The sequence below is a fragment of the Euwallacea fornicatus genome, chromosome 30 (genome assembly GCF_040115645.1).
Source record: "Euwallacea fornicatus isolate EFF26 chromosome 30, ASM4011564v1, whole genome shotgun sequence".
In the NCBI taxonomy this organism is placed as follows: domain Eukaryota; kingdom Metazoa; phylum Arthropoda; class Insecta; order Coleoptera; family Curculionidae; genus Euwallacea; species Euwallacea fornicatus.
The window spans coordinates 811654-830966 of record NC_089570.1 but is presented as its reverse complement, the minus strand read 5'-3'; the positions used below and the strand labels follow the sequence as shown (position 1 = coordinate 830966).

At 41.1% G+C, this 19313-nt stretch overlaps 1 protein-coding gene and 1 long non-coding RNA gene across 10 annotated transcripts in view; one reads left to right on the top strand and one right to left on the bottom strand.

Moving 5' to 3' along the window:
• The window catches only part of Ten-m (teneurin transmembrane protein Ten-m), a 95178-nt gene that overhangs the window by 10569 nt on the left and 65296 nt on the right, over positions 1-19313 (top strand). For 7 of the 9 annotated variants that reach the window (XM_066298286.1, XM_066298284.1, XM_066298290.1 and 4 more), the window contains exon 1: positions 4233-4400. The exons of the other annotated variants lie outside the window; for them this stretch is intronic. The gene's annotated coding sequence lies outside the window, so the exon portion shown is untranslated. Of the gene's footprint in view, positions 1-4232; positions 4401-19313 lie in introns of those variants that run through there. 9 annotated transcript variants of the gene reach the window in all.
• LOC136347922 (uncharacterized) overlaps positions 1-19313 on the bottom strand; it is a 62612-nt gene that overhangs the window by 38647 nt on the left and 4652 nt on the right. The window lies entirely within an intron of this gene.

The following is a 19313-nucleotide window of genomic DNA, read 5'->3' as shown; positions in this document are numbered from 1 at the left end:
AGCCGAAATTGAGGGAAATGAATAAAAACTACGGGAGGGGGGGGGGGGGGGGGGTCATGTTGTTTTGTGCTTTATATAGGCCGCATTATGAAATTCCATTAACGAATAGAAAGCAATCAATAAATTGTTTTCGGTTGCGTCTTCGTGATATCATGTAAAACCAATAATTGGAAAGCTTTGTCGAGTCGGGAAAATACCAAATGATACGTAATTAAAATGGACTTTAAACGAAAATAGCCGACGGGGTTTCTTGGGCGAACAAAAGCCTTTGTAGGGCACTTTCCTGGAAAACTGCTTATTAGAGAGCCAAGTTCCCTAATAATAAATTATCGAGAGTTAATTCGAAGACTTCACTCAAATAATTTTATCGCGAGGATGAGATTTCTGCGTACTTTTAATTAGATGAAAATAAGGGAGGCAAACTTATTAAAGAAGCTCAAGTTTTTGCCATGGACGGATTGTTCCATTTTCAGGAAAACGCCGGGCTCATAAAAGGGGTAATTAATTTCGCAATAATTTGCTTTGGCTCAGCCTTTATTATTTTCGAGTGGGTCTACTATTGGAAATTTATGAACCTAAATTTCGGCCTTTTTCCAACGAATCAAACGCGTTGCAGTAAAACGTAAAGTGGGCAATTTAAAAGCATGACCCGGACATAACACACCAACTCCTTCAGCGTCGTCATCGGAGGCTTAAAGGGCGCAGAAATATAACCGTCATGTCTTGTCCATAATTCCCGAGGGTACGGCGTCCGTTGCCTTGAATATCTTCCCAGATTAAGCGACATAAATTTCGGGAAAGGCCCTGGAAGACGGCGACATAATTAATGAGACTACGTGATTAAGATTGTGTTGGCATGCCATCCCCGAAAAACATAGGAATTAAGGAAAGGGCACCTCCTCCCCCTCCCCCCCTTCCCCTTCCCGGTCCGCCTTCCGCTAATGCCATTCGCAACCTTGTAATTACTCACATCGGCCCCAACCAGCTGGTGAATTGCGATATATAACAATGTTCGATAACGAACCTACTCTATGCAACATTGCAGGTTCGCCATTGCATTGCTGGCCCACCCATAAACGTTAATCAAACGATATTCTTATGCCACCATTAGTAATTAAACGGAAGTGAAAATAAGCCACTCCAAAGCGTTGTTTATGGCCTGTTTATTTGATCGTTCCCAACAACAAATGATCTCATTCAACCAGTTTATTATTACTTTCGGGTTAATAGGCTCATAAACGTGTTCAAATTAATGCCTAGAGTTATCTCAGGGAGTCGAAATCTACATGGATGTTAGGCGTGGAAATTAGGACGGGTTTCCATGATTAAAAAGGCTTTTAATTGTCACGTGGTTTCAGTCAGGTGTCACTTTGGAAGGACTCACAGTCGCTGTCCCTACAAAGTCCAACAAAAGCCTCGAATTACTCTGTGTTTAGACACCGATGCGAGGCGAGACTCAAATCTAGAGCTGGCATTGGGATTTTCGGGGTAATGACTGATTTACACGAAAATGTGCCATTGAGGGTACTAAGGGAATTTTCAAATATTGCTGCGTGTAGGTGGGAAATAGCTAACTCGAAAGCCAGAACGATTTAGGACATGTCACCTTCCTATAGCCGGTTATCCCCAAAACAAATCTTGAAGTTAGTTCCAACTGAATAAATTAGTGGGACCTTAATTGGCCAACACTTGGGCCTTTGAGGTCAATTATCTGCGAGTTCTAATGCACTTTAAATCATATTTTGATGATCGACGGAAATTCTGGATAATCTGGCACGCCACTGCCTTAAAAAGATATCGATTTCCAAGGGATTTTTTACATAAACTGAGATTTGCGAATCAGTTGGGATTAAATCAGAATCGTACCGAAGGGTGCGCCTAAGGATACTTTTGAAAGATTCGTGCAAATTATGATGAATCAGGCAGACCACTGTCTCGCTGCCATTCCGTCTTTATTCTTTCAATAAGTAACATTGGAGGCCGTTTCCCCACTTTTTCAATCTCATTCAAGCGGCATCTTCTAACCTTCTCCCTTCCACCCCCTTCGCGCTTTTCCAGAGAAACTTGACAAACTTTCCAGTGGATTTGTAGTAACTAATTCCGTTTATGTTGACAAGCAACCACCGCACAAAAACGTTAATAATTAACAATTTCATTCGGTTATATATAAATTTTAATCCTGAAAAGCAGTGACGTCGAAAGGAGGGGCAACGTGGACCTTAATCCCCTAATCCTGAGGCATTATTCAGAAAGTAAATGTCACAGCGGGATTGGGGACCGACCGGCAATTTGTTGTGAGGAGCATTTGCTGCGGTTAAAAGTGAACTTTTATTTTTAAATTTTCCTTTATTTTCGTTCCCAGTTAGAGATGAGCCTGCATCGGCAAGCATGAAATTAAAGACGCTCTGCCGAAGAGCTCATCTCTACATTAGAGCGGCTTTCCGTAATTTGAAGTGTGTAATTTGAGGCCTTAATTGCTTAACCAAACACCTAGTGGAAGTGTAGGTATAAAGTTTTATTTTTATAGGCGGGATCAAGAAATTTACGGTCAAAGTTTAGAGTGTTATTTTTGAGCCGTAAAACCCCGTCAACCTGGCCACATGGAACGTTATTTCTTACGGGATAATTCCGTATATCTACGTAAAAGGAATCGGCAGCGGCAAAGGAAATTCCATTACCGTTCCCCAGTTTTGCATAAACGTATACAACAAACCCGAACTTTTATCTTGTCAAACGAACAATTTCGTATTCCGCGCCCGTTCCTTACCTTCGTTCCGTACCCATCTATTTTTCTTCTTCTCGCATGGTTTTTCTTCGTTTTCTGCATTTGCCCGAACGCTTTGCTCTTATATGGAAACCCCCGGTATGGCCGAGACCATTTTGTACTCAACATTGTTCGATTGCAATGGAAAAAACGCCGGCGTGTGAAGCACGAACTCCAAGAATCCCAATTATGATAAACGAGGAATCAAGACGCAGCGTATTTAATGGTAGCTGGTCGGACTCGGATACCGCAACCACCAAGAATCATGTTTGTTTGTTGGGCTGTCGGTGATTTATGGGCTCTTGTCGGGGCCGCAAACCGGCCTGCCGACTCCGGCCCTTTATCAATGGAAAGCCGAAACCGCAGCCCCCTTTAAATCACACTTCTTGAATGCGAGTTGTTGGGGAACTTGAGCCCGAAGGGGCCAAGATCTATTGAAACTGGCCCCTTTTGTTTCTATTCTTGAAAAAAATTCGATCGTTTATACTTCTTTTCCAGGATTTTTAGCCCTTTTGGATCCGTTCCTGGTTTTAGTAGAAGCCGGTGCTTCCGGGATGATTCTCGCGAAAAACTTTTCCTGTTTTAGTTCTGTCGTCTTTCGGACACTACGAAGTGGGATTTTTAACAGACGCCCGATCTATTTTTGACGAGCTTTGATTCAAGACTTAACTGTACTTATTTCGGAGATAAAGAGCTTTAAAGGGGCTTTTGAATGGTAAATATTGTAAAAATTCCTCTCGCTTTTCTGACCGCAGAAAATCCTCTATAAACCTCGAAATATTGCAATCATTGGCCCGCACGGTTCATCAGAATTTTTGAGCGATAAGCAACATAAAACTGAATCCCCCTTGGTACGACTCTGATTTAATTCTCGGTCTTGAAAAAATCTGCGCACTTCCCAGTAAAAACAAGCATTTGTATTATTTCTAGTGAAAAATTTCATTACTTTATTAATTAAAAAAAATCATTTAATTATTAAAAATGGATTAACGGGGGCTTGAGCTCGGACTAATCTAAGCCAACCTACTTCCTGAAGCGCATGAGATGGGGTTTGCTGCAGCTTTTAAAACTGGACTAAGGGCTTTTTAATTACATAAAGTTTTTAACCAATTTTCGAAGGAAAATTCTGAAACGTCACTTCCCAACCCCGTTAACGCCAACTTTCATTGCTGTATTACAAACTTGTAAAGTTGACACGCAAAGGACTTTAAGGGAACTGCCCTTCTTAGCCTCAGATTACCAACTCTGCAAACTTTCGTACAAAAACACCTAAAATTTCTGTCAACAGCTGATTGTCGCAGCTTTATGGGGCCGCTTAACAAAACTAATCAATCCGCGCGCCCCTGCATCGCCCACCCCCATAGGAAAGAGGGGGGGGGAGGTAAGTCGCGGAGGGTGCAAACGCGCCGCTGATTCAACTATACAGAGTTCGGGCCAACTTTCGGGCCAGTTGAGTTCGATCGGTCGGTCAGAGCGAAGCTTAAAGCTTAAAGCTTTTATATGCGTGTTGTGTTCAAAGGTTCTTCGAGTTCTAGTGGTGTCGTTGACTTGTTGAAAAATCCGGATGATTGATGAGAGTGGTGTGGATTAAATAATAATAAACACAATAACAGTACTTGCTGTTGCTACACAAGCGGTGGGTAAATGTTTGTTTTTGCCGGTCAAAAGTGCGCACCTGGGACGAATTTTCCCGTTTTCAGGCGGATGGGGATGACAAATTCAAGCTTTGAGGGGTGGAAAGTGTGAGGATTGATGTGAATGATTGATTGCGCTAAAGTGGGACGGTAGAATGTGTCCATTGTATTCCCAGTTCCGCCACTGACTGTAAGATAGGGGCTCTGCAGTATCATGCTTTATCATGAAGCCTGTAAAAATGGGAACATATGAATTATAATATTCTCGAATGGCGGTCCAGACCTCAGTCCATCCAACTAACCAAACCCAAACCGAAGATAAAAAATTCGAAATTTGTAGGATCTTAAAAGGTTGCCCTGCAGAAGTTTGCCTCCTAGTCCAGTAAAAACAGAGACGCGTGGTATAAAATCATTTTCGATAATGACTTACTGCATGTTGAGCGCATTAAGGTTCTAAGTAATTTGAAAATCGTGCATTTACAGTAAAAAAAAACGGGGGTTCTACGAAGGCGAATTTCGAAGTACGACACAGCAACAACCGTAAGAAAAAATCACAATCATTCCGAAAGGGGTGAAAAAAAGTCACAACCTTCAGGAAAAAGTCGCCGCTAAAAAGTGAAGTGCGTCACTAAATTTTCTCTACATTGAAGCCTATCAAAAGGAGTTAAAATGACAAAAGCAATTTACTATCAACATTCGTAGGACATATAAAAAACGAAGTACGCCACTGATTCTCATGAAAAAAACAAGGAAACCCTAATACCCAAATACATCAACGCTCCTAGCGATGCACCTGATAATCTGTCAACCCATATTAGATTTCCGGACGTTTTCATGGTGATTTCTAAATTTTTCAATTTATTAAAATCGCTGTCCTCAAAAACGTATCGAGAATTCGATAATCGAGTCTTAAAGCTTATTTTTTCACTTAATCTGTTAATCCATCATGCGACACATTTGGCAATTTGTATTTAATTCAGATTAAAGTTTTCCCATATGTTCAAACGTATACCGTAATTCTTCTACTTGAAATTGCAGTTTTCTGAGACGTACCGGACGCAATTTCGAGGCAATACCCAGTATATAAAAAAGCGTAAATAGGAGGAAAAATTTCGGCGGATGTTACAAAATCGTCATAGGTACGCCAATGATCTACATAGTTCATAGAGCACAGTAAGCGGTCGCGAGCAGTAGATTCAAACGCTAAATGGAGGACACTTGCAGTGCCCCAAAACTGATTTTATGTGAAGGCCGAAGAGGAATAATTTAGGCGCCCTACCGTTTTCTATCGATTTTTTATCGCAACATTTCATTCACCAAAAAATACCTCTCGAGACAATCCAAGAATATCCAGAATCGAGGATTTCCGACTTGGAAAGGACAAGGCTTCGTGTTCCAACGAAGGCGTGATAATTAATGTGTAGATTGACTGGATGTTCTCCATTCGGGTGACAACCTGGAAATTTTCTTCATTTGGACGCAACCTGGAATGAGGTTTGACATTTACAGTAATTGATGATGAAAACCGACAAATATGCCGTTATGAACTCAGTTGTGTATTTTCCTTCTCAAGCTAAAACCTCGAAACTTTCATTTATTTAAGAAACTAATTCCGGATATTTCTTCGCCCGGAATTATAGCTCTATTATATGATACGGATCTTTATGGCCGGGCCCTTTTCCCTTTTTCCAGATATTCCCAGTTCTCCCAAAAAGCTGTATCTGATACCCTTTTCCTCCATACACTTGTTCCGAAATCTTGTAGTTCCATGACAGGAAATCAGATTGAATAATTAAGCGGCATCTACAAGGAGCAATGAATAATGATAGTGCCAAAGGGGCAACGGTGCGTAGCAGCGGTAAGACACCTCCAAATAAATTATATGCCATTGCGAGGTCTGTCTAATTAGTTCGGGGTTGTAATTCAGGTTAACAGATGGCACCCTGATTGTTATTAATTTCTCACCCCCTCAAACACAGTCGAGGGGAATTAAGCGGGAGGAAAAACGTCTTCAAAACTTCTCCGATGGAGGTCAGTGGACTATTTCAAGTATTTCCAGTCCCCGAAAGGGAAGATTATTATAAAATAGTAATTAAAATCTCATATTTCATCAAGGCGGGCTTAAGCGTTCTTTCATCGTGCCACAAACATTCCCATCGCGGCTATGAAGCGTAGCTAACACGGTTTTTCTTGTTAAAAACTAAATGAAAGACGGAACAGCGATAAGAAGTCGTGTTTGAGGGGCTTAAGGTCGATACACACGGGCTATTTAAAAGATGACTTTCAAAATAGTTTTATTATATCGAGAGGAGAATGCTTCGTGTACACGAAAGTGGATAATTTCGGTAGATTAAGCGGCTTAAATTAGTTCTTCAAAGTGAGAACGCTAATGGAATTTGAAAAAAATAGCGGTTGCGGTGATGACGATGATGGATTCTGATTGTGTATTGAATAATTTGATCAATTTCGTTCGGAAGCACGCGAATGCTCCAGAAAATGTGAGGCGTGGACTCGTCCGAAGCATTAATTTATCTGCAAATTTCCCCCAGGTTTTTACGATTTCAATTTGGTACGCCATTGATTCGAATTCGTGCGCGTGTGCAGGCATTGGCAAACAAAAACGCTTGTCACGTCAATGCTTTTTACATATGGTCCAAATCACGCGGCCTTTTATTCACCTCACAAAATGTAAGGATTGCGAGTAGCCTCACGTGAAACGACAAGTCGGACAAACTTAATATGCCAAAAAAGGATAAAGATATATTTGACTGTCTAAACATAACCCTATTTTTGGGCGGTTGCCGCTTAATTTGTTGACCTTTTCGGTTTAATTTTCGGCGGTAAAAATTGGTTCTTTTCGGAACGAAAATTGTGCTCCTGGTTATTTATTATTGGTTGTTTGTCATTATTGTTAGTGTAATGCCCAAGTTCTCAAACAGTTGGTGTAAGGAGCTTCTAGCGTCCCTGCTACATATTAATTTTGAAAAGACGTGACATCGTTGCTGATATGAACCCTGTGACGTGCATAAAAAGTTAAGTGGTTTAAACCATAGTTAAAATTGCAGATTTCAAGAATTGTCAAGGAAGGTTTTGGCGATCGAGCAATTTGCAACGCAGTGGCGCGCTCCCCTGTTTTTTCATTTATGAAATTAAATACCATATATCAACGTGTTTGATTCGAGTAACGCAACTGATTTGTTATTACTGAAAATCGCGAATTCTCAGTTCATTGCCGTGCGACTTTGAGAATCGCCGAAAAATGCCTGATGCGCTTTTCCGTTATACTTTTACGTCATTTTCAAGATGCTCACACTACTCTGTCGACTCCTCTTCGCAATTCAGCTTGTTCGAACATGCTCAAATATCCAGAGAGCAAATGGTTGTTGGCTCACGTAATCTCTAGCAAACAACCGACTTTCTTGGCACTTCTTCGAACAAATGTCATCGACATTTAATGGTGGCAATAATAAACTGTGGCGCCGTCCGGTGTATGTACCCAGCTTCCAAACTATTTTGGGAAAACTTTAATAAACATTATCTCCGCTAATTACCCCGACCATGGAATAGCTGAACGTGTTGGGAAGCTTTTGAAGCTATTTCAGAGCAGTCTGGAAAGAATTCTTCTTGCGCTCATCCGTCTCTTTAATTACCTGTTCCATTTAATGTTAATTACGTGTCCAGATAGCAAAATGTGTATTTTTCAATTATAATAGAGTTCCCATCGATCCGTTTAACGCCCATTTCGGTCGATGTGATAAACAAAGGCACTCACTCCATTTAGCGTAGCTAATTTAATGCATTTTCCCACGTTACAAGCGTACGTTGAAACAACAACACATTGTTACAACCTAATTGGATGAATTAACGAATGGGTAGGTATAATGTGTGCTTCCTTAAAGCGAGCGAAGCGATTTCTTCATCAAAGGCACTCCAATGGAAAAGCGAAGATCGATATTCGAATGAGGCGCTATTAGAAAACAACGGGATCTTGTGTCAAAACCTGTGAGACTCCATAAGATGAAAAGTCCGGAAAACTGTTTGCGCTCTGTTTAGGATATTTTCAATTCAATTGCACTTTATTTTTCATTTATTTTTGACATTAAAAATACATTTTCCTATTGCATATTATGCGACTTTCTCAGGAAACCAGTGATGTCAAGACCAACAAGAGCCCCAATGTTTTTTTAAGGGAAATCTTCTACGCGATTCTTCCAGAGTCTTGGATTCGCGATTTTCCTCCTACACACTACTAAATATTATGAACCGAGCAATCATAAAGGGCAATTCACGGGTACAAACTCCGAGAGCTCTCCGTATGTATAATTTTTTTGTGCGCTCTAAGGTGGGGTGTGAAAACCCACTTTCCCATATATCCTTCAATTTTTGGAGTAATTATAGGATTAATAAGCGTTCGTAGACGGGAGTTCTACATGCGATTCCGTCAAAACCTTAAACGCTCAGTTTTTCCCGGCATATCATCAGCTACCCAAGATCTCGGAGACCTAGTTTCACTCTGGAGGGCACGAACTTTACTTTTCCATTCGGAACACCCTGTACACGGCCCGACTTCCCGAATCTGTTACTCGCGAAGTTTAATTCGCCTATAGAAATCCTTCTAACCATCCCCCTAAGTTTTCGCGTATTATCAGGACTAATATATTGCACGTTTTCGCGACAAATGGGGGTTGAAATCAGGTTAAGGATAAAACGAGATCATTAACCAGAATTCTCGCTGACAAGTCAAAAGCAAAACATCGCGTGACTACCTCCACCATACACGACCCTTAATAGTCACCCCGATCGTGTCAAATACAAGTCGAGGAATTAGTGGGGGGGCTGCAATGTTGAGCTTGATTTTGTCGGGCAGTTTTAATTACGCCATCATCAGTGCGCTCTCAATTAAAAGCTATCTGGAAGTAAACTGAAGGAAACTTTCTGCTGCAGCAGCAATTTGGGCTAACGAAGTGCTTCACCGTAATCTTATTAGCAAATAGCTAAATTGATTAAATCCGTCTTGACTGAGAGGCATGGACAAACACTCGCTCCTCTGCGCCTCCATCTTGATGTTTTAGACTGAATTACCAAAATTACTATCGATCTGGTCCTTTCGCGATGTGGTGATGGGGGGCGGTTTATATATGCCGAACGTTTCATGGTTTGATATTCCCTCTTGAACAAACCCCACCTCGTCCAGGTTTTCCTAAGTGATTTTTCTGGTTTAGCGGCATTATGTCTTTGACATTTTTACAGTCTTCCTCGGCGAAAATGGCCCTTTTCGGGACGAGGGTGTTGTCCCACGTTGCTCAGGACTAAGGCAAACGAATTTCTGGATTTCCCCGGTTTCCAGTGTTTGCTCAAGGAGTAGGTGCCAGTTTCTCATCGATCGCAATCGCTTTACATTAATAAGTTCTCGGAGGTCTTCGACACAATTGCCCCAAGCAGCCTCTCTCAAGCATGAAAGGCCGATATTCAAAGGCGCTTCCAATTATAATTCCTGTTTATTTAAAGTGGAATGATGTTTGTCGGGTAAACAGGTCAATTTGGTTGTGTAATCCGTTGGTGTTTTAAACAATAAACGTCGAGACTTTTCCCCGGCGAACGTGGCTCGACGGGATAGTTCACCCCACGCCGTAAAACGCCGATAAATGTTAAAATGCTCTCGAGTTTTGATTCCCAAATACCTAAATTGCCTCTAGGTATGAGAGGGTGAGTGTTTATCCAGGGGAGATCACATCTTTATGCTCGCTAAAAGACTTCCAAAGTGGAATTTCTTGCTGCATGAGGAAGTTACATATACCGCACAGTATCAAATAAAGTGTTGCACCACATGAGCTATTTTTAGGTTCATTATTAAAGGTCCAGGAATGATCCAGTCGCAGCCTAAACAAAAACAAACAAAACATTGTTCCTGATGTGCTTTGCAGCATATGTCATTTAATTTCCACTTAGAGCCGCAATAAATCTGTTGGCATGTGTGACTGAAAAATGCGCTCTTTGAAGTTGATTCGGATCACACACAGCCACAACATCGATTATTCGTTTTTGTCGATAAATAAATAGAACATGCGAAGGAACGGACGATAACAAAAACTATAATTTTGTATTAAAATTGTTGCGCTCAAAGTCTCGGTTTGGTCCATCGCCTTGGACTCCTTTAGTTTTCGAGATATAAGGATAAGAGAGATGGTATGGTAGTAGTGGCCGTAGGAATAGGAGGAGGTATAATATGAGAATAAGGATGAGCCGAGGTGTTATTGGACGTCTTCGAATTCTGCCAGGAACGCGCCACAAATGTAGAAACGTCAAAGCCATCACAGAAAAAATTAAAAAAAAAAAAAACAGTAGGGAAGTGACGAATATGAAATAAGTAAAAGTAACTAAGTGAGGATTGCAAACAGATCTAATTTGCAGTTGATAGTGCCAAGTCAAAGTCAAACATAATTTAAAGCCTTATTATTCAAATTTATTTAAGGAGAAAAGGAGTAAGAGCAGTGATGGAGCAGGCGCAGTCGCGCGTCCAGCCCACGTGATTTTTCAGGCACCTCACCCAATCACCCATGCCTCATATTCAGCGTCTGATACAAGGGCCCCATATCTCGGTAATTGTCAGAAAAGCTAATCAGATTAAGATTTCCCGGACGATATGTTTGAATTCAACCAGGAAGAGAATAATTATTCGAGCGTGAATCCTGTAACTTCTTGTTGGGATTGCGTGTTCGGCTAAACAGGCGTGCCGATGATGGAGGGAAATTAAAGGAAAATAAGGGCTGCCTTCCACATTGGAAAATCCGCTTGGAGGAGCCGATGCAGCGGCGATAAGAGCACACAAAACACATTATTAATTCGAGAAGCAGGTACGAGAATAAAAGAGCAAAATATATTCTCAGCGTCTTGAAAGGATAAAATATAATCCCGGGTGCTGGCGCAGGAAACGGGACCAACTGCGTCAACATGGATGGCTAAGATTTATTTCTGGAAAAGAGGTCGTCGGTAATAAGCCCATGTTGGGAATATAAGCGCTGCTGCTGATAAATGATGATGATGGAAATGGAGTATTTTTAATAACTTTTTGTTTCCTTGGCTTTACCAGAGGGGTAACTAATTAAGCTGTCACGGGCTAACGCAACCACTCCAGAAACGACTACATGAGAAATCGAGTTCTGAACAAACAATTCTATCGATAGGGCCATTTAGAGGGATGAGGGTCATTGCTTTATTAGTCAAATTAATATCGATCGAGAGCGTGCTACACTAGGTATCCTAGATTGCGTTACAGGTATCCCGAGCGGCAAGCAAAAGTCGAAACGCTATGTGGAGCTACGCCAGGAGGGAGCAAATAATTTGAAAGAATTGATAATAAGCTGTGAAACCTTTTCGGGATCTGACTGATCCTCGAATAGCTTCACTTCATCCTCCATCGGACTTGGACGAGGTACAGCAAAAATGACACGACAGATGGCGCTGGTCAGATGTTTTCCTGCAGGCCTAACACATTTGCCGTTGACGCTGCCGATTTATGCCAGCGTTTAATTGATTCGAGATGAATGGACCGGACGAGAACTAATAAGATCGAAACCGTTTTTTAGAGGGCTAAAGTTAATTAAAGGCAGAGCTGAAATGAATAAAGCAGAAAGTCGTGATAAGCCTTAATTTTCTCGAATAATATTCTAAATAAAAATCAACCCGAGTGCAGACTGGGCGGGTTCTATCCAGGTCGTCAAAATTCGAATCGGTGGTTCTCCCCGTGAGACACCCCTGGAGGAGCTCAATAAGGGAATGGTAAAAAAATCATTGAACAAAGATGGGAATTTTCTATTTAACGTTTCCAGTCATTATCGTTATAATTTATCTTGATTACAACTTTAACTGGCGTAGATAATGGGTATATAGGTAGAGAAAAGGCCCCTATGCTACTAGTTCCCAAGACGTCGGTATCGTGTTTCCTTCAGCCACTCCTTTATCCGCTGTTCTATTCAAAATCCCTTTAGAACTTAATAGTGGTCGAAAGTAACGTAATACAACTTCGCGGCTGTTTTGTTTATTCACTGAAAGGATCCGACCCTACTAGAATGTGTAAAGTTACATTGTCCTATTTCCTTGCCGGTTTGATGGGTGAATCGGTATATTGTATCCATCAAGTATATCTAATTAATTCGTCCTCTGGTGGGTGCTCGGTTCAGAAATGTGGCCGATGATTCCTTGGGGACCGCTCAGTTCCCTGTTAACATGTGTCTAGAAATGCCTCCTCAAGGCGCCCGAATGCCGAGGCACAGCAATGCAAGATTTTGAGTCTAGTGTTGCTAACACATTTTTTTCCAACACAGTCGTAAAACTGAATTTGTGATTTGCGCCACTGGTCTGAAATCGAGCTTTTTGTCTTGGTGAATACGAACATCTGGGCTCGATCATAATTTTTAATTTCGCCTAAGTACCTTCGGTACTCTGTGCAAATAATTCACAATTGTTTGTTTACAGCCGGGCACGGCATTCCAACGCCCTTTTTGGCGAAAAATGCCAAAATGTCCCTATGCGAAGGCAGCGTAGAAAAAAACTGCATTCATTTGCGAAATATCAGGATTTGGGTATAGGAAGTTGATGCATCGTTTTAACGGAAATTTAATTGTCTTTCAGCGCATTTGCTGATATACAGGGTATCCGAGTTAGGCAAACGCGCTTTAAACGTTTTTAATGTCCAACCGTAAAAGCATTCATCGCGATCCGTACATGGAGCAAATTTTCGTTTCACGCAACGGTATAAAACCGTAGGTAGTGTGCGTTATTCCTGGACATCCTGTATAAGTATATAATATTTTCTCGTTCAGAACTATTTGCGCAGCTTTAGAACAGACAGACGGCTTTCTATTTATTTTATTCCCTTCAATTTTCCCTCAACAAACCATTCTAGAATTCCTCGATGGATTTGTCCCGCAACTCTTGACCCAAATATGCCTTAATTGAGCCGGCATATTGAATTTCGCTATTATTACTGCCGCAAGCGCGGCTCTATTGCTCCAAATTCCTTCGTCCTCTGTCTGTCATTTATCGGCTAAATCTCCATCATCGTGTCTCTTCTCCAGTGTTTGCCATCGGGTTAGAGAAATACACGAGCGTTTTTAATTAAGACTTGAATCTGATGTTGGCAACACCCCAAAAACGAAGAAGACGTATATATGGGGAGAGATTAGAGTATAAGGAACACGTCAACTAAGAAAGACATAAAGTGTAATATCGGCCCGAGAATGTGATTCCATTTGCGATGTTTTTCCTCACTCGTTATTAAGTTTTTTCCTTCGGAGAAGAATTATTGAAGCCTTAAATGAATAAATCTGAATAAATCTACCCGCGGGGATCGGTTTTGGTCCTTCGAACTTTGCGAAAGAAAATACGGTTTCACTTGAAGCGATCCGTGTAATAAAACGGCGCATTAGCATTTAACAGTTTTATGGGCAGATAGGAAACTCTTTGGCAGTTTCATCTCTCCCGGATCCGTTTACGTATCACTGGGTCCGGAAAGTAGTTGCGCTAACTTTCCAGATATTCTCGGATAAGTTTCGGCCGGTAAGACCGCAAATTTGCCGGATAAATTTCCGAAAACTTTGATATTTTCTTTTCCCAGTTAATAACTGGCCCGTGGGGGCGATAATAAATCTGTCAGTATCCGCTCATTAAGCCTCGAACAAATGGGGCTTTAAGCCCATATTTTGTTCCTTCATATAGTCCCTTATCTCGAGAGATCTACATAACAACTTTATCAAAGACAATAAAAGGCAGAAACACGCCCAAAAACTGCTTACGTCTTTTTCAATGCTTTTTCTATTTAAATGAACCAGCCATTTACATACGAACGCTTCCCGGAACAGTTTTATATTAAGTCTTAAACTACACGTTTCCTCGCGAACCAGATTACGGGGGAAAACATACGAGGACAGGCGGCGTTTCCCTCGCCTAATTCGAGTTTCGCCATCATCAGACTCGAAAGCAGGCCATCACGACTAAATTACGATTCTTGTAAAACAATGGCGAATCGCTCGGGCCGGGGAAAGACAAAAGACAATCGATAAAAGGTCCACCGAGACGGACGGATTTAACTTTGGATGCCGCAGCGCCTCCGAAATTCGATATTACGTCGTAATTAAAGGATATTTGGGTCAATGGAAACGGCGAATGGAAGATTATTGAAGTCTTAGGAGTTGGACTCGGCAAGAGACCATGAAAATGTGGATAAGTGCTTCGTTAATGTAGTTTTATATGGATAAGCCGGATTCTGGGCCTGGTTTCGAGATATTATTAATTCATCCTTATACAGTTATGTACAACATATATGCAGTTCTTCGACTCTCTTCAGTCAACAACCACAGCTGACTTGTAGATGTTGACAGACCATCAGGTGCCAATCACCGATGTTGACTTCTTACGTAATCTTATTGAAATAACTGTATTATTGGATGATTCGTTATCGGATCATTTATTATTGAATTATTCATCGCTCAGTCATGTGTGAGGTCCCATTCCCAAATTTTGAATTATGTATTGATTACATGATTACATGTTCAACAATAAATTCATCCAGAAACTGGCTCGATAGATTAACATTTTCCCCCTTCGCGAGAATGGCACAGTACAGAAACATGTCCTTGCTAGTCCTTTCTCCAGCCCTTTAATAATCGCATACACTGGTAAACATAATCTGATTAAGTTCGGCTCTAATTGCACCAATCTCGGCGCGCCTTTGTACATGCCCGAAGATACGCAAATCCAACTATACGTTTGATCGAATTTTCCATCGTAATGGACAATCACTGGCCTACAACGGGACGATCAAACGTTTCCCACTGTTTGAGGTTTATTGTGTCGAATTGACGTTTGCTTAAACATGTCCCACGGAATACTAAAGTGTTTGTTTTTGTTTCAGGTGAGTTCAAGTGGTGCAACGTAATCAATGAGGAATTGGTGTGAATGGATGTAAAGTACAAGTCTGTAAGTTGTATTTGTAGAAATACTAGTTCTCTAAACGAGGGGAAACTGTGTGAATCATTCAACTCCGCGCTTGGGCTTTGGTTGAGTTTTAACGGGACACGTCCCGACCTGCGGACCGTCAAACGCCTTTTAACGTTACCAAATTCAGTATTGTCAAATTGGCAGTACCAATGAAATTCTGAAAATTTGCAATGACAGAGAGATCATTTTTATTACGACTTTTTCCTATTTTGAGCGACGATACCTTAGGACTCCGCAGAGCCATTGCCTTAAAAACCCCAAGTTAATGACCTGAACGAGGTTCAACCTTTTTAACTATTTTTCAGCATTTTCGTAGTCTTCATATAGGCCCAATTGAACCACATCCAGGCAACGCACTTATATGCAGAGTAAAGGTAGGCAGGCACTCGTTGTTCCCGCATTTCTCTAATCAGCGACCGAAAATTTTAACGACGTGCTTAAAAAAAACATCAAAGCAAACAGAGCCGCATAAATTTATTTCCTTCCAGGCCGATTTCCTTTCTGGAACATTTTTCCAAATCCGCGGAAACTTATAATTGAGCCTCGCCTGGATAGCTGCGGTAGTTAGTTACATGGCTTTAGGTACCTATACTTTTAATTAGAGACGCATTTTCCGTCTCACATTTCCCTGGAAAAACGCGCTCAAAGCTCAATCTTGGAACTTCTAGACTCATAAATCTCCCATTAGATTCCCACATGAGAGACGGAACGTATGTATCTGCAATGTATGTGTAGGCGATGAACCCATTATAAGAACCACACGTTCTGGCAGCGGCTGATTTGTAGGGAACCAGTGTTTCGGTTGCGAGGACCATTAATCATCAGGACCACGCCTTCGATTATGTCCCAGAGAATGATCGATGGCTCGTATCGGGTTTCGATTTATCTTTGCTCTATTGTTAGGGATGTCTAGGACACTGTTGCATGTGTGTTTTGAATGTAAAGTAATAAACGAGTTAATAAGCTCCATTTCAGTCTGGAAACTGGCCAATGCGAATCTCGAACTTTCGTAATACCTCAAAGGGGCTCTCCTACATTTCTAGTTCTGACGGGAACTAGAAACTGGATGGGGACTCCGCTTCGTTCTAGAATTCTGCCTCATAGATACGAAGCGAGAAAATTGCACTGCTATATGTCAGTTTGTGTTTTAAAAGTTATTTCCAATTTTGGCGAATCAAATTCGTGCCCAATTGCCATATAGACGGATTTCAAAGCTCAGAGGCGTGTCGCAAAGGGGTAAAAAATCCGGGAAATCAACCGCGCCTTAGATCGTCATATAATTTCGAAGAGATAATAACAGGCATCTGTAGGTCGCCCAGTAGACTTTTTTATAATAGAATTCTATAATAGATTTCTATAATAAATTTTATTAACTACATATTTTACAATAATAATGACAGCTGCATTCTGCCTGTTTGGATAAATTGTGCAAAGGGCGGAATGTCTCCATTGAATAGAGGGGTGATTTAGCGCAAAATGGGAATTGTCAGCTCGTCTACGACACAAATAACTCTTTAATTCGTAATGCCGGCCCTGCAATTTGGGGGGCCCATTGTGTTTGTCCTCTCGGTTATATTATTTTAATCGCCCCGTTTGCACATTTAATGTTTGGCTGGTTCTCCATTGTCGCAGTTCGGTTTAATGAGATTAAAATCTTAAAATTAAATAAATGCGATTATAAATTTGGAGTAAAAATTAGCACGAGGGCACATGCGGCAAACAAAAACAATGCAGACGAAACACATTCTTAACCCTATGAGTTTCAATTGATCGTCAGTACCAACAAATTGGCGAGGAAATGCATTTCCCCCCTTAATACCATTTAATGCTACACGCAGGTTGATTTATCGACAATTTGGATGGCAAATACCGTGTGCTTAAGCCTCGTATTTATAGGTGTTTGTTGTGCCCAAAAGTCACGTTCATGCCACCCACCGAAAAAGTTAAAACCCATTAAAAACGACTCCCATATCTGACAGTTATTGGCCCTTACGATGCCTTGAACGAGCCTCAGCCAAAAAATAATCCATCATTAGAAAGTGTTTCTTTCCTGCCTGTTAAAATCGTCGAATAAATCTGGAGGCTATCTGGCCCACTTTATGACTCTAAAGTCTAGACCCATTCGGGTTAAAAGCATTTTCAATTTTACGATAAGCGCATTTATGAATACCCAAGAGCATAGAGCCGAGGGTCGATATATCTGTCCCCAAAAGCTTAATCTTCTAAGCCTATTATTGAACCAGAGATATGTCTTTAACTCTGCCGAGTTGCCAAATGGTGCAACAAGACCATAAAAGGGAAATCCACCCTTTTTTAAATTTAAAAGTCCTCAGGTGGTGCCCGGTCATCACTCATTCCTGGACTATCTATCTTGCCGCCCCTAGGAAAAAGGGATCCGATGGGCAATCGCTTTTCTATTTTTTTTCTCTCCGAAAGTGTGACGTTAAAAATGGAAAATATGCCATCGAGATGGGGAAGTTTAGAGGGCTCTTTTTGCTTGGTAACGTTCCCAACTAATCCGACTGGACGTGTTTCACTTTTATGCGAATCATTCATCTCGTGTGCGTAGCTGAAAATGTATCGGTCGGATCATAACATGCGTCATTAGCTCAAATATCTGCTCGGCATTTCTCAAATCTTTTGGCTATACTAAGGATTTCTGTTTCTTTGTACGCCACTGAAAACCATCACTTTTGACATCAAAATAACGAGAGAGAAACCAGAGAGGTCTCCAAAAGGATTAATGGATTTGAAGAATTGAGAGATTTGGAGGATTAAACTAACTTCCTACTTCAATGAAAATGGCCCGATCTTGAAATGATCTGCAGTTTAAATCGAGGATCGCGCCTCATAACGATCCCTTCCCACCCCAAAGCGATCGATCCAACTTCGATTCACTATATGTCGAGCAATAGACATTTTATTTGGGAGACCAACACAAATTCCGACAACGCCTTAAAATTATGCTTCGAGGACAATAGTTTCCTGTAAATTGTCTACTTATTTCTCTCAAATCTTATATTGGAAACAGACTCCCCTTTCTGAAACTGTATTCAATAAACATCCGTTTAAAAATCCCGAGCACGCTCGTTCTCTATTTGCTTTCAATAGGCGAGATTTTCATTAAGATAACAGCCATTCTCTATAGGTGAGCAGGAAAAAACCGATCTGACAAAAACCCGTTTCGACTCCGTAGGCGTTCCTCGATCTTCAGTTCCGCTTATCCACCATCTCTGAGCTTGTACCGAATTTTTTTGGAAAATATGTGATAAAATTTGTCTCATTAAAGCCATCAAAAATCCGTTTTAGAAGTACGCTTCTCCGACACCTAAAAAGCCTTAAAAGCCCATTAAAAAGCAGTTCGGGCTTGTTCCGAGCCGAAACGATGTATTAATTCAGCGATGGAATGTAATGAAGCACAATCAAACTTGTTCAGAGCAGGAGCAGCTATCTCACATAAGGAAAATCTCGTTTCTTCTTCATTCCTTATTTGATGGTAAAGACAAAACAAACGCACTGTTAGTCAGCTTTTAGGGCACCTCCGGTTTCGGAATGAGAAAGACGTGACCTAAGCGTGCCTAAATCCCCTCGACAAACACTGGCAGGTATAAATTTGGGCAGTGAAGCTGAAAAGTTAATTATTTTACCCCATCATCAGCTGTATGATGTGTACTGAGGAAGTGTAACAGCTGCAAAACGGCCTCGTAGCAGGGAGGAGGGTGCAGCTTTCATTATATCGCAGCCCCTAATTCAAACCTAAAGCTGAGGACAAACACAGGTTTTCGAGTGGGGGTTTTTGAGTTTTTAACAGAGTCAGGCGCTCATCAGATACCCCACCGCATGAAATCCAATTTTTGCGAATATATTTTATGTGTTTTTATCTAGGGGATTTGGGATGTCTGAAGATGGTGATAGAC